Source organism: Magnolia sinica, chromosome 13 (genome assembly GCF_029962835.1).
Source record: "Magnolia sinica isolate HGM2019 chromosome 13, MsV1, whole genome shotgun sequence".
NCBI lineage: Eukaryota > Viridiplantae > Streptophyta > Magnoliopsida > Magnoliales > Magnoliaceae > Magnolia > Magnolia sinica.
The window spans coordinates 33,531,075-33,543,587 of NC_080585.1; positions in this window are offsets into that span (position 1 = coordinate 33,531,075).

Sequence of the window (12,513 nt, forward strand, 5' to 3'; positions counted from 1 at the left end):
CCTATGCGAGAATACGCCCGAGCTGTACGGAAAGCTTACCAAAGGTCGAAAATGCCCCTGCTCGTTCCTTCAAGCGCATATGTGGCGCTCGAAGACAAGCGCTGACACTCCTCGAACTCCGAATTGTACGAACGGTTCAAAAGATATCAGAGTTACGTGGGCCCCACAGTTACGTATTTATTATATCCACAACGTTCATCCATAGTTCGAGATCATTTCGGAGCATTATCAAAAAAAAAAAAAATCCTATCCAAAGATCAACTGGACCACACCACAAAGAGCAACGGGAAAATTGATTTTAACCGTTAAAAATTTTGTAGGGCCCACCATAACATTTATTTTCCATCCAATATATTCATAATGTCACAAAGACATGGATGAAGAGGAAAAACAAATTTTGTAATGGTCCAAAACTTCTGGGACCCCTAAAAGGGTTTCAATGGTAGACGTTCAATCTTCCACTGCCTTTTACAGTGTGGTCCACTTGATAGCTAAATCTGTCTTATTTTTCTTCCCAAGCGTTAGTACGAGTTCGCCAAATAGATGGACGGTTTGGATATAACACATACCTCATAAAAGGACCCACAAAGGCGGTGGGGATTACAACAGGGAAAAAAAAGAGCTGGTATCTATGGCTACGGATTATAACCGTAGCGATAACCGCAGCCAATGCTTTTTCAATATGTCCTCTACTATACATCGAAGGTCTTTCGATATATACTTCGATATATCGAATGTCTTTCGATTAATCGGAAAAGGTCCAAAACTGTCCAACAACTTTGCATAAAAAATCCTGCAATTTTCGATTAATCGAAGTGTATTCGATATGTATCGAAGATATAGCTACAGATTATAGCTGTAGCCATAACTGTAGTCCGTAAAAGTCTATGCAAATTTTTTTATTTTTTATTTTTTAGTTTTTATTTTTTACATGGAGAACTTTATTCTACCTACAATTTTCTCTAATACATATTTATATAAATATGTATATATAAGCATATAAAAACAAAATTCTCTCTCTTTTTCATTTATTTCTCTATTCATTCAATAAGAATATCTTATAAACCAAAATTAGTTACTTGATGTACCCTATATGATTTTGGGGTAGGAGAAGATACTTTAGCCAACTAACCTAGTTATTTTCTAAGATTCCATCAGGTCGATGGTCGAAAATCTATTTCATTCACTTTGCGGTCAATTTCAATCAGTTCGTGGTCATTTCCATGCATTTCACCGTCAATTCCCTCCACTTCACGGACAATTCCATGCATTTCACGGTCATCCCAAACTATTTCGTGTTGATTCACGGTCGTTTGAGGCATTTGCGGTCGAATTCCCTTCACTTCACGATCATTTGCATGCATTTCGCTCTCAATGCTTCGAACCATGATCATTCTCATGCACTTCACGGTCATCCCGAACAATTAGTGTTGATTCACGGTCGTTTGAGGCATTTGCGGTCAATTCCCTTCACTTCACGGTCGATTCCATGCTGACCGCTGATCATGAATGATGCGATTTGAGAGCGAAATGCATGCAAATGGCCGTGAAGTGAAGGAATTGACGCGAAATGCCTCGAACAATCGTGAATCAACACGAAATTGTTCGGGACGAAAAGTGAAATGCATGGGAATGATCATGGTTTGAAGCGATTTGAGCGAAATGCATCTGCGTAAGTGAAGGAATGCGAAATCCTGAGAGTAGTGAATCACACGGAATTGTTTGGAATACTGTGAAATGCGTGGGAATGATCATGGTTTGAAGTGATTTGGCCAGTAAAATGCATGCAAATGATCGTCAGTGAAGGGAATTAACCGCGAAATGCCTCAAAACGATAGTGAATCAACACGGAATTGTTTGGGGACGTCAGTGAAATGCATGGGAATGATCATGGTTTGAAGCGAATTGATCGCGAAATGCATGCGAAATGGCCGTGAAGTGAAGCGAATTGCTGCGAAATGCCTCGAAACGATAGTGAATCAACACGGAATTGTTTGGGGCAGTGAAATGCATGGGAATGATCATGGTTTGAAGCGATTTGGCCATGAAATGCATGCTGTGCCGTGATGAAGGAATTGCCGTGAAATGCCTCGAAGCAAGTGAATCAACACGGAATTGTTTGGGATGACAGGAAATGCATGGGAATGATCATGGTTTGAAGCGAATTGCCCAAATGCATCGTTGGCCAGTGGAGTGAAGGGAATTGGCCGTGAAATGCCTTGAAGCGACCATGAATCAACACGGAATTGTTTGGAATGACCACGAAAATGCATGGGAATGATCATGGTTTGAAGCGAATTAGCCGCGAAATGCGCAATTGACAGTGGAGTGAAGGGAATTGACACCAAAATGGCTCGAAACGATAGTGAATCAACACGAAATTGTTTGGAATGACCGTGAAAATGCATGGGAATGATCATGGTTTGAAGCGATTTGGCGAAATGCATGTAAATGGCCAGTGGAGTGAAGCGAATTGGCATGAAATGCCTCAAACGGCCAGTGAATCAACACGGAATTGTTTGGGATGAACGCGAAATGCATGGGAATGATCATGGTTTGAAGCGATTTGTGCCATGAAAATGCATGCGAATGGCCAGTGGAGTGAAGGGAATTGGGCGAAATGCCTCGAAGCATAGTGAATCACACGGAATTGTTTGGGACGAAGTGAAGTGCATGGGAATGATCATGGTTTGAAGCGATTTGGACGAAATGCATGCGAATGGCCAGTGAAGTGAAGGGAATTGGCGGTGAAATGCGAAATGAAAGTGAATCAACACGGAATTGTTTGGGATGATGCGAAATGCATAGGAATGATCATGGTTTGAAGCGATTTGGCCGTGAAATGCATGCAAATGGCCGTGGAGTGAAGGGAATTGAATGCGAAATGCCTCGAAAACGACGTGAATCAACACGGAATTGTTTGGAATGACGCGAAATGCATGGGAATGATCATGGTTTGAAGCGATTTAGCGAAATGCATGCAAATGACGGATGGAGTGAAGCGAATTGGCCGCGAAATGCCTCAAAACAGTGAATCAACACGAAATTGTTTGGGGCGTCGTGAAGTGCATTGGAATGATCATGGTTTGAAGCGAATTGATCACGAAATGCATAGTTGACAGTGGAGTGAAGGGAATTGAACGTGAAATGCTCGAAACGAGCGTGAATCAACACGGAATTGTTTGGGAATGAGCGAAATGCATGAGAATGATCATGGTTTGAAGCGATTTGACCGAAAAAGAAGCGAAATGACCATGAAGTGAAGAGGAATTGATAGCGAAATGCCTCGAAACGACCATGAATCAACAAGAAATTGTTTGAGCTTGTATTTGAAATGCATGGGAATGATCATGGTTTGAAGCGATTTTGTGCATGAAAATGCATGCGAATGGCATGAAGTGAAGAGGTATTGGGTGAAATGCCTCGAAACGAGTGAATCAACAGGAATTTTTTGGATGACTGTGAAATGCATGGGAATGATCATGGTTTGAAGCGATTTGACCGCAAAATGCATGCAAATGACTATACAACTTAAGAGATTAGAAGAAGCACACTATGAACACAACTTGGAAAACATGGAGTGTGTACCGACATGGGTGTGTACTAACAAGCTAACCTAAAAAAGTAAAACAAAAAATATATATATAAAAAAAAAAAAAAACACATTAGAAAAAAAACAGAAAAATTGCACTAAAAAAGCAGTTCGACGCTGGACATTTTCTAACAATTTTCGATATATCGAAATCTAGTCGATATATCGATACCTCGATATATCGACATCTACTCGATTATATCGATAATACAATTTAAAAAGTATTTTGTCACTGGACAGTGTGTGACTATTTTCGATCAATCGAATAATAGTCGATATATCGGTCGGTTGTAAGGATGACTTACTAATATTATATCGACTAGATTTCGATATAATCGACAACTTACTCTACCATTAATCGATTAGGTTTCGATTATATCGAAGAGTTTCGATATATCGTGTTCTATTCGATATATCGAAGTGTAATTTTTTTCTTTTTTATTTTTCTAATTTTTTTTATATATTTTTTTTGTTTTACTTTTTTAGGTTAGCTTGTTAGTACACACCCATGTCGGTACACACTCCATGTTTTTCAAGTTGTGTTCATAGTGTGCTTCTTCTAGTCTCTTAAGTTGCATGGTCATTTGCATGCATTTTGCGGTCAATTCGCTTCAAACCATGATCATTCCCATGCATTTCACTGTCATCCCAAACAATTCCGTGTTGATTCACGGTCGTTTCGAGGCATTTCACGGTCAATTCGCCTCACTTCACAGTCAGTTGCATGCATTTCGCGGTCAATTCGCTTCAAACCATGATCATTCCCATGCATTTCGCGGTCATTCCAAACAATTCCGTGTTGATTCACGGTCGTTTCGAGGCATTTCGCGGTCAATTCGCTTCACTCCACGGTCATTTACATGCATTTCGCGGTCAATTCGCTTCAAACCATGATCATTCCCATGCATTTCGCGGTCATTCCAAACAATTTCGTGTTGATTCACGGTCGTTTGGTCAATTTCGATCAATTCCCTTCACTCACGGTCAGACACCATGCAATTCGCTTCAGACCATGATCATTCCCATGCATTTCGCGATCGTCCCAAATAATTCCGTGTTGATTCACGGTCGTTTGAGGCATTTCAGTCAATTCTCTTCACTCCACGGTCATTTGCATGCATTTCACGGTCAAATCGCTTCAAACCATGATCATTCCTATGTATTTCGCGGTCATCCCAAACAATTCCGTGTTGATTCACGGTCGTTTCGAGGCATTTCGTGGTCAATTCCCTTCACTCCACGGTCATTTGCATGCATTTTACGGTCAAATCGCTTCAAACCATGATCATTCCCATGCATTTCGCGGTCATCCCAAACAATTCCGTGTTGGTTCACGGTCGTTTCGAGGCATTTCATGGTCAATCCCTTCACTTTCCGGTCATTTACATGCATTTCGATCAATTCTCAAACTATGATCATTCCCATGCATTTGCGGTCATTCCAAACAATTCCGTGTTGATTCACGGATGCGTTTCGAGGCATTTCGCATTCAATTCCCTTCACTTGTTGCATGCATTTCGGGGTCAATTCGCTTCAAACAATGATCATTCCCATGCATTTCTGTTATCCCAAACAATTCCGTGTTGATTCACGACCGTTTGAGGCATTTCGCGATCAATTCCCTTCACTCCGCGATCATTTGCATGCATTAATTCGCTTGAAACCATGATCATTCCCATGCATTTCAATCTCATACCAAACAATTCCGTGTTGATTCACGGTCGTTTGAGGCATTTCCACGGTCGCCTCACTTCACGGTCGATTGCATGCATTTTGCGGCATTAGCTTCAAACCATGATCATTCCCATGCATTTCGCGGTCATTCCAAACAATTCCGTGTTGATTCACGGTTGTTTCGAGGCATTAAACGGTCAATTCCCTTCACTCTACGGTCAGTTGCATGCATTTCGCGGTCAATTCGCTTCAAACCATGATCATTCCCATGCATTTCGCGGTCGTCCCAAACAATTCCGTGTTGATTCATGGTCGTTTCGTGGCATTTCGCGGTCAATTCCCTTCACTCCACGGTCATTTGCATGCATTTCACGGTCAAATCGCTTCAAACCATGACATTCCTATGCATTTCGCGGTCGTCCCAAACAATTTCGTGTTGATTCACGGTCGTTTCAAAGCATTTCGCGATCAATTCCCTTCACTCCACGATCATTTGCATGCATTTCACAGTCAAATCGCTTCAAACCATGATCATTCCCATGCACTTCACGGTCGTCCCAAACAATTTCGTGTTGATTCACGGTCGTTTCGAGGCATTTCGCGGTCAATTCGCCTCACTTCACGGTCAGTTGTATGCATTTCGCGGTCAATTCGCTTCAAACCATGATCATTCTCATGCACTTCCCGGTCGTCCCAAACAATTCCGTGTTGATTCACGGTCGTTTCGAGGCATTTCGCGGTCAATTCGCTTCACTCCACGGTCAGTTGCATGCATTTCGCGGTCAATTCACTTCAAACCATGATCATTCCCATGCATTTCGCGGTCATCCCAAACAATTCCGTGTTGATTCACGGTCGTTTCGAGGCATTTCGCGGTCAATTCCCTTCACTTCACGGTCATTTGCATGCATTTCGGTCAAATCGCTTCAAACCATGATCATTCCCATGCATTTCACGGTCGTCCCAAACAATTTCGTGTTGATTCAGGTCGTTTCGAGGCATTTCGCATCAATTCCCTTCACTTCACGAGTCATTTGCATGCATTTCGCTCAAATCGCATCAAATGATCATGTCGGCTCTGATTTGCATGCAACAATGTCGTGAAGTGAAGTGAATTCACACGCATGCCAGCAACGCTACGTGAATCAGACACATATTTGAGGATGAAACCGTGTAAGTTGCATGGAATGATCTGAGTTTGAAGCGATTTGGCTGAAATGCATCAAATGATCGTGAAGTGAACGGAATTGATTGACGGTGCAATGCATGGAAATGACAACGAATCTAAACGGGTAAAGTGAATGAAATGGATTTTCGACCATCGACCTAATAGAATCTTGGAAAATAACTAGGTTAGTTGGCTAAAGTATCTTCTCCTACCCCAAAATCATATAGGGTACGTCAAGTAACTAATTTTGGTTTAGAAGATATTCTTGTTAAATGAATAGAGAAATAAATGAAAAAAAGAGAGAATTTTTTTTATATGCTTATATATACATATTTATATAAATATGTATTAGAGAAAATTGTAGGTAGAATAAAGTTCTCTATGTAAAAAAGAAATAATAAAAAAATTTGCATAGACTTTTACAGACTGCAGTTATGGCTACAGCTATAATCCGCAGCTATATCTTCGATACATATCGAATACACTTCGATTAATCGAAAATTGCAGGATTTTTTATGCAAAGTTGATGGACGATTAATCGAAAGACATTCGATATATCGAAGTACATATCGAAAGACCTTCGATGCATAGTAGAGGACATATTGAAAAAGCATTGGCTGCGGCTATTGCTACGGTTATAATCCGTAGCCAAAGATACCAGCTCTTTTTTTTCCCTATTGTAATCCCCACCGCCTTTGTGGGTCCTTTTATGAGGTATGTGTTATATCCAAACCGTCCATCTATTTGGCGAACTCGTACTAACGCTTGGGAAGAAAAAAAGACAGATTTAGCTATCAAGTGGACCACATTGTAAAAGGCAGTGGAAGATTGAACGTCTACCATTGAAACCCTTTTAGGGTCCCAGAAGTTTTGGACCATTACAAAATTTGTTTTTCCTCTTCATCCAGGTCTTTGTGACATTATGAATATATTGGATGGAAAATAAATGTTATGGTGGGCCCTACAAAATTTTTAACGGTTAAAATCAATTTTCCCGTTGCTCATTGTGGTGTGGTCCAGTTGATCTTTGGATAGGATTTTTTTTTTTGATAATGCTCCGAAATGATCTCGAACTATGGATGAACGTTGTGGATATAATAAATACGTAACTGTGGGGCCCATGTAACTTTGATATCTTTTGAACCGTTCGTACAACTCGGAGTTCGAGGAGTGTCAGCGCTTGTCTTCGAGCGCCACATATCCGCTTGAAGGAACGAGCAGGGGCATTTTTGACCTTTGGCAAGCCTTTCGTACAGCTCGGGCGTATTCTCGCAAAGGAAAATGAGGTGGGCGTAGTTTCCTAAATGGGCCATAAATGGGTCGTACAGTCGCAAATTTCTCAATAAATAATGATGATTGAAAAAAAATCTTTTAAATTATACCTTAATATCATAATTATATACATTAAAAAGAGAAAAATTATCTTTTCAATTATACCCCTATATCTCACCGAAAAAAGAAAAAATCATGTCCATCAAATATATGGACCCCACTATGATGTAAGTGTTTGACTCACTTTGTCCATCAATTTTACTTAGAAGAGTGTCAATGGGCCAAGTTAAGGCATGCCAAGCTTTGTTCACGCTTGACTCGCATTGTTAGACCACACTTGGCTAGCTTATGACAAGCCAAAATAGTTTAGCCCAAGCTTAGCTCAGCCTGAGCTTAGTTCAAAGTAAATATATTCGGCTCACCATGCCCAAAAAAATCCACTTAAGCCTTGCTTGGAACGCATGGTTGATTTTATGGGGCCCACCGTGTTGTTTTCATGAGATTTACTCAAATAGAATAAGGTGGGCCCCAGGAAGGGAAGCAATTTGGAGGGTGAGCATGTCCTTTACGCATTTTACAATCTTATGTTTCACTTGAAACATGAATGGAGCCAATGTTTAAGGCATTACCTAACATGGTATAGCAATCAGTTTGCGTATAACTTAGAAAATAAAAAAGCTAACGCCTTGGTGTGAGTGCACAAGCATGCGTAGGGCATGTGGGTGCATGTGAACAAAAAATAGCGTAACAATATTCACCTTAACACCAAGGTGTGGACCCACCCAAGCTTCCCAAAAGTTAATAATTCCCCTTCAAGGGATATAAATGAAGTCTCTTACGGCCTGTTTGGCCGGCTGGATTAGATGGGCTTAGGTGGGATGGAATTGCATCCGGTCCTGTGCCAATTCCACTCCATGTTTAGGAAGAGTGGAAAAGCTCGGAAGTAGGCTAGATGGAATCGTATCGGTCCCGTGCTAATACCATTCAATGTTAACAAGTTGTGTAGGTCCCACCATGATGTGTGGGCTATATCCACACCTTCCACCTATTTTTAGAGATTATTTTAGAGATGGGCCAAAAAATCAGGTAGATCTAAAGCTCAAGTGGACCCCACGATAGAAAGTAGCGGGGATTGATTACCTACCGTTGAAAGTTTCTTTGGGGCCACATAAGTTTTGGATCTGCTCATTTTTAGGCCCATGCCATAAAATGAGGTTACAAAACAGATGAACTTCTCAATAATTTCAAATGATGGTGGGTATATCCATTCAATGTACCACCGTGTTACAAACATAAATAATGATGTCTTTTAAATCCCATCCCACCGAATACCGTGGGATCGGTCCGGCCAAACAGGCCCTTAGGGCGTGTTTGGCCGGGTGTATTAGGTGGTGTTAGACTGGATGGAAATTAGGTAGAAGCTCATTACATCACTGGTCAGATTGTGGTGGATTCGCGGTGGATTTGGGAATGCAAGATATCATGAAATGTTGTTTGGATAACTGATGGAATTTGGCCAAAATTTTGAGAGACTGTTTGGGAACGGATAAGCTAAGGAGAAGTTCAGTGACTCGTACGTAATTGACGTCGCGGGTCCCATCATGATGTATGTTTTGTATCTACACTCACCATCCATTTGAGAGATCATTTTAGGACATAGCCAAAGAATGAGTCTGATCTAAATTTCGAGTGGACCACACCACGGAATAGTAGAGAGAGTGACTCCCACCATTAAAAAATTTTAAGGGCCACAAAAGTTTATTTCCCTGCGTGTGGCCCATTCGAAACTCAGATCTGCCTCAATTTTTTTTCCTATGGCCTGAAATAATCATGAGAAAACGGTGGACGGCATGGATTTGGATAGATCATGGGGTCACGAGTGGGACACTCCACCCACGCCCGTGGTGAAGCGAGGGAGTGTGGTCCACCTGATCGTTGGATAAGCCTGGGTTTTTGGCTCAGGGGTTAAAATGACTGGAGTAAATAGGTGGATGGTGTGGATTTAACAGCTACCTCATGATGAGTCCCACGAGTAGAAACTCGCTCCAAAACTTCATGTCATTGACGCTCGAGATTTCCAATCCCCTTGCACCTAACGGTGTGGCTCACTTTAGATAAGGATCAAATTTATTTTTCGGTTCAAAGGATAAAATTGGATGGAGAATCGGATGGACAGCTTGGATGAAACATATGCATCATTTTGGGACCTACGAGTGGAGCCCCCACCCTTCTCCGGTAAATCCTAGCGCGTGGGATTAAGAGAATCAAGGAGACGGACGGCGAAATCCCGCCCACAGCCCACGGTTTGGGCGCCAAAATCAAAATGATTTTCATCATCCTATTTCATAGTTTTTCCAAACGTGCCAACACATGTATTAGATAGAATTAGGAATACAATTCCATCTAATATACCCGGCCAAACAGGCCCTTAATGATGAGTCTTTACTCTTGCTTCCTTGTAGACTCACAAGGGTTTCAACATAAATAATGGTTAAGTACCTATAAGTGGTGAAATCCATAGATAAAATCAACTCCAACCTTGATATTTGTAGAGCCCACCATGATGACTATAAAATCCACTCCAACCATTAGATGCCAAAAGAAAACTTTTGTGTGAAGTCCCAACATTAGGCATTAAGCCTATTAATTAATTAGGTGGGTGAGATGAAGGAAAACAGTCTTGTGTGGTCCACTTTAAAACAGATGGGGCTGATGTTTGCAACATAGGTCTAGAATAGTGTGACACACCTTATGGTGGGGGTGGATCTATGATAAAACCAATGTGGACCCTACCCAAGCTACCGACTCTCTTTGGGAAAAGTCACGAGTAATAATGACTGTTCTTCCTTATCATGCGGTACACAGTGCGATACATAGCGCACGTAAAATAACTTTCTTTGCACTCCAACCTTTACTTTTAGTGGTCCACCCCAATGTATACGTGAGATCCACGCCGACCGTTAGATGTGTAATATCACATTAGTCCCATGTACAAAAACTCAGGTTGATTCGTGACTCGTATAGGCCACACCAAGACAAAAGGTGGTGAAGAGAGAAGTCCATCTTTAATATTCATAGGTCCACCAATGATTACATAAAATCCACTCCAACCATTAGCTACCACACTAAAACTTATCACTTTTTGATAAATATAAAGGCTTACATGTTATTCAAGTGGGCCACAACAAAATAAACAATTTGAAGGGTAGATGTTGCCCTATACACTTTTTCTAATCATGTGGTACACATGAAATATGGACAGAGCTGATGTTTTGATACTGAGCCTAAAACGGGGTGACACACATATTGGTCGGGGTGGATTTCAGATAAACACCATGACGGGTCCACCTAAGTCGGCTCATGCGGGACTCACAGGCCCATTGACACCCTAGTAAAGTTTTACAAACTCATTTTAGGCCATGAATAATAAATGAAGTAGATTATGAGCTCAAACGGACCCAACACATGAAACAAGAGGATAGTGACATCCACCGTTGAAAGCCCATGGGGATGTGATGAAGGGAAAACAGAAATATCAGCCCGATCTAAAACTTCTGGGCTCCCACTAGAAATTTTCAATGGTAGGCGTTCAATTTCCACTATTTCTTATAGTATGGTTCACTTGCACTTTGGATCTGCCTCGTCTTTTGGCTCATGGCCTAAAATGAGTAGGTGAAAAGGATAGACGGTGTGGATCTGGCACATATATAAAGGTGGGCCCCATAAATTTCAAAGGTATGTTTTTTTCTTTCCTTGTTTGATTTTAGTGTGAGCCATCGTAACACCCATAACTGTCAACTTGTGTGGATGTGACTGGCATGAATATTACCAAGGTAATTAATGATTGGTGATTTACCCGTATTTATAAAGGTAAATTAAAAATTAAATACCTCTTATTTTCTATGGTGTGAACCAGTTGATCTTTGGATTTGCCTAATTTTTTGGCTCATGTCCTAAAGTGGTTTGAAAAAAATGAAAGACCAGTGTGGATGTAACACATACATCATGAGGGGCTCAAAGAGTTTTGCCTTGAAAAGATGCTGAATAAAAGGAGAATGAAATTAATTTTCTTTCTTCAGCAAGAGAGCAAAATTTTCTTTTCAAAAGCCAATTTATGAGACAAAAAAGAAGACAGAAAATGAAAAGCTTGGTATTTTCCTCTCTTATAAAACAAACAAGTGGAAGGTATTTGTTTTTTCTTCTGTACTTAATACAGTACTGATAAACTATCACCGCAATCATTTTTGCATATCTGCTGTGTAGTTGCATGGAAGCACCATTATAAAATAGATAGATTAGAAGATTCTAGCCGTCCAATATTTATTATTTAGGCCTCCCTTTGTTGAATTACTTACTGGGATTGTACAGCAGTTTCTACGAGTGAGGAGCATGATTCCGTGGTCCAAAATCATGCAGATAACGTTGTATCATGGGTGGTGAGGGAACTCTCCGTGGATGGCCCATGCACATAAAGCAACCAGATTAGAAGATCCTGACCATATGATTTTCTACCATATGCTTATGAGTGGTTATCTTCTTTCTTGGTTGTTTCTTCAAGGTCGCTATTCAAAGGTTAGGATTTTTCCATCCGGGTGGTTTTGAGTGCACGGACCATTCACACCATGATTTTACTTGGGAGGCAGCATTACAAGCGTGTGGGCCCCATCTATCAGTCATCCATGCCGTTTCTCTGGTGGTCCTACAACGGATAGGCAATGTGCAAAGACCACTTCCATCAGATAATCCCAACGGAATGTTGACCTTTAAATGGATAAATAAGAAGAAAATGCCACAGTGCAAAAGGAAT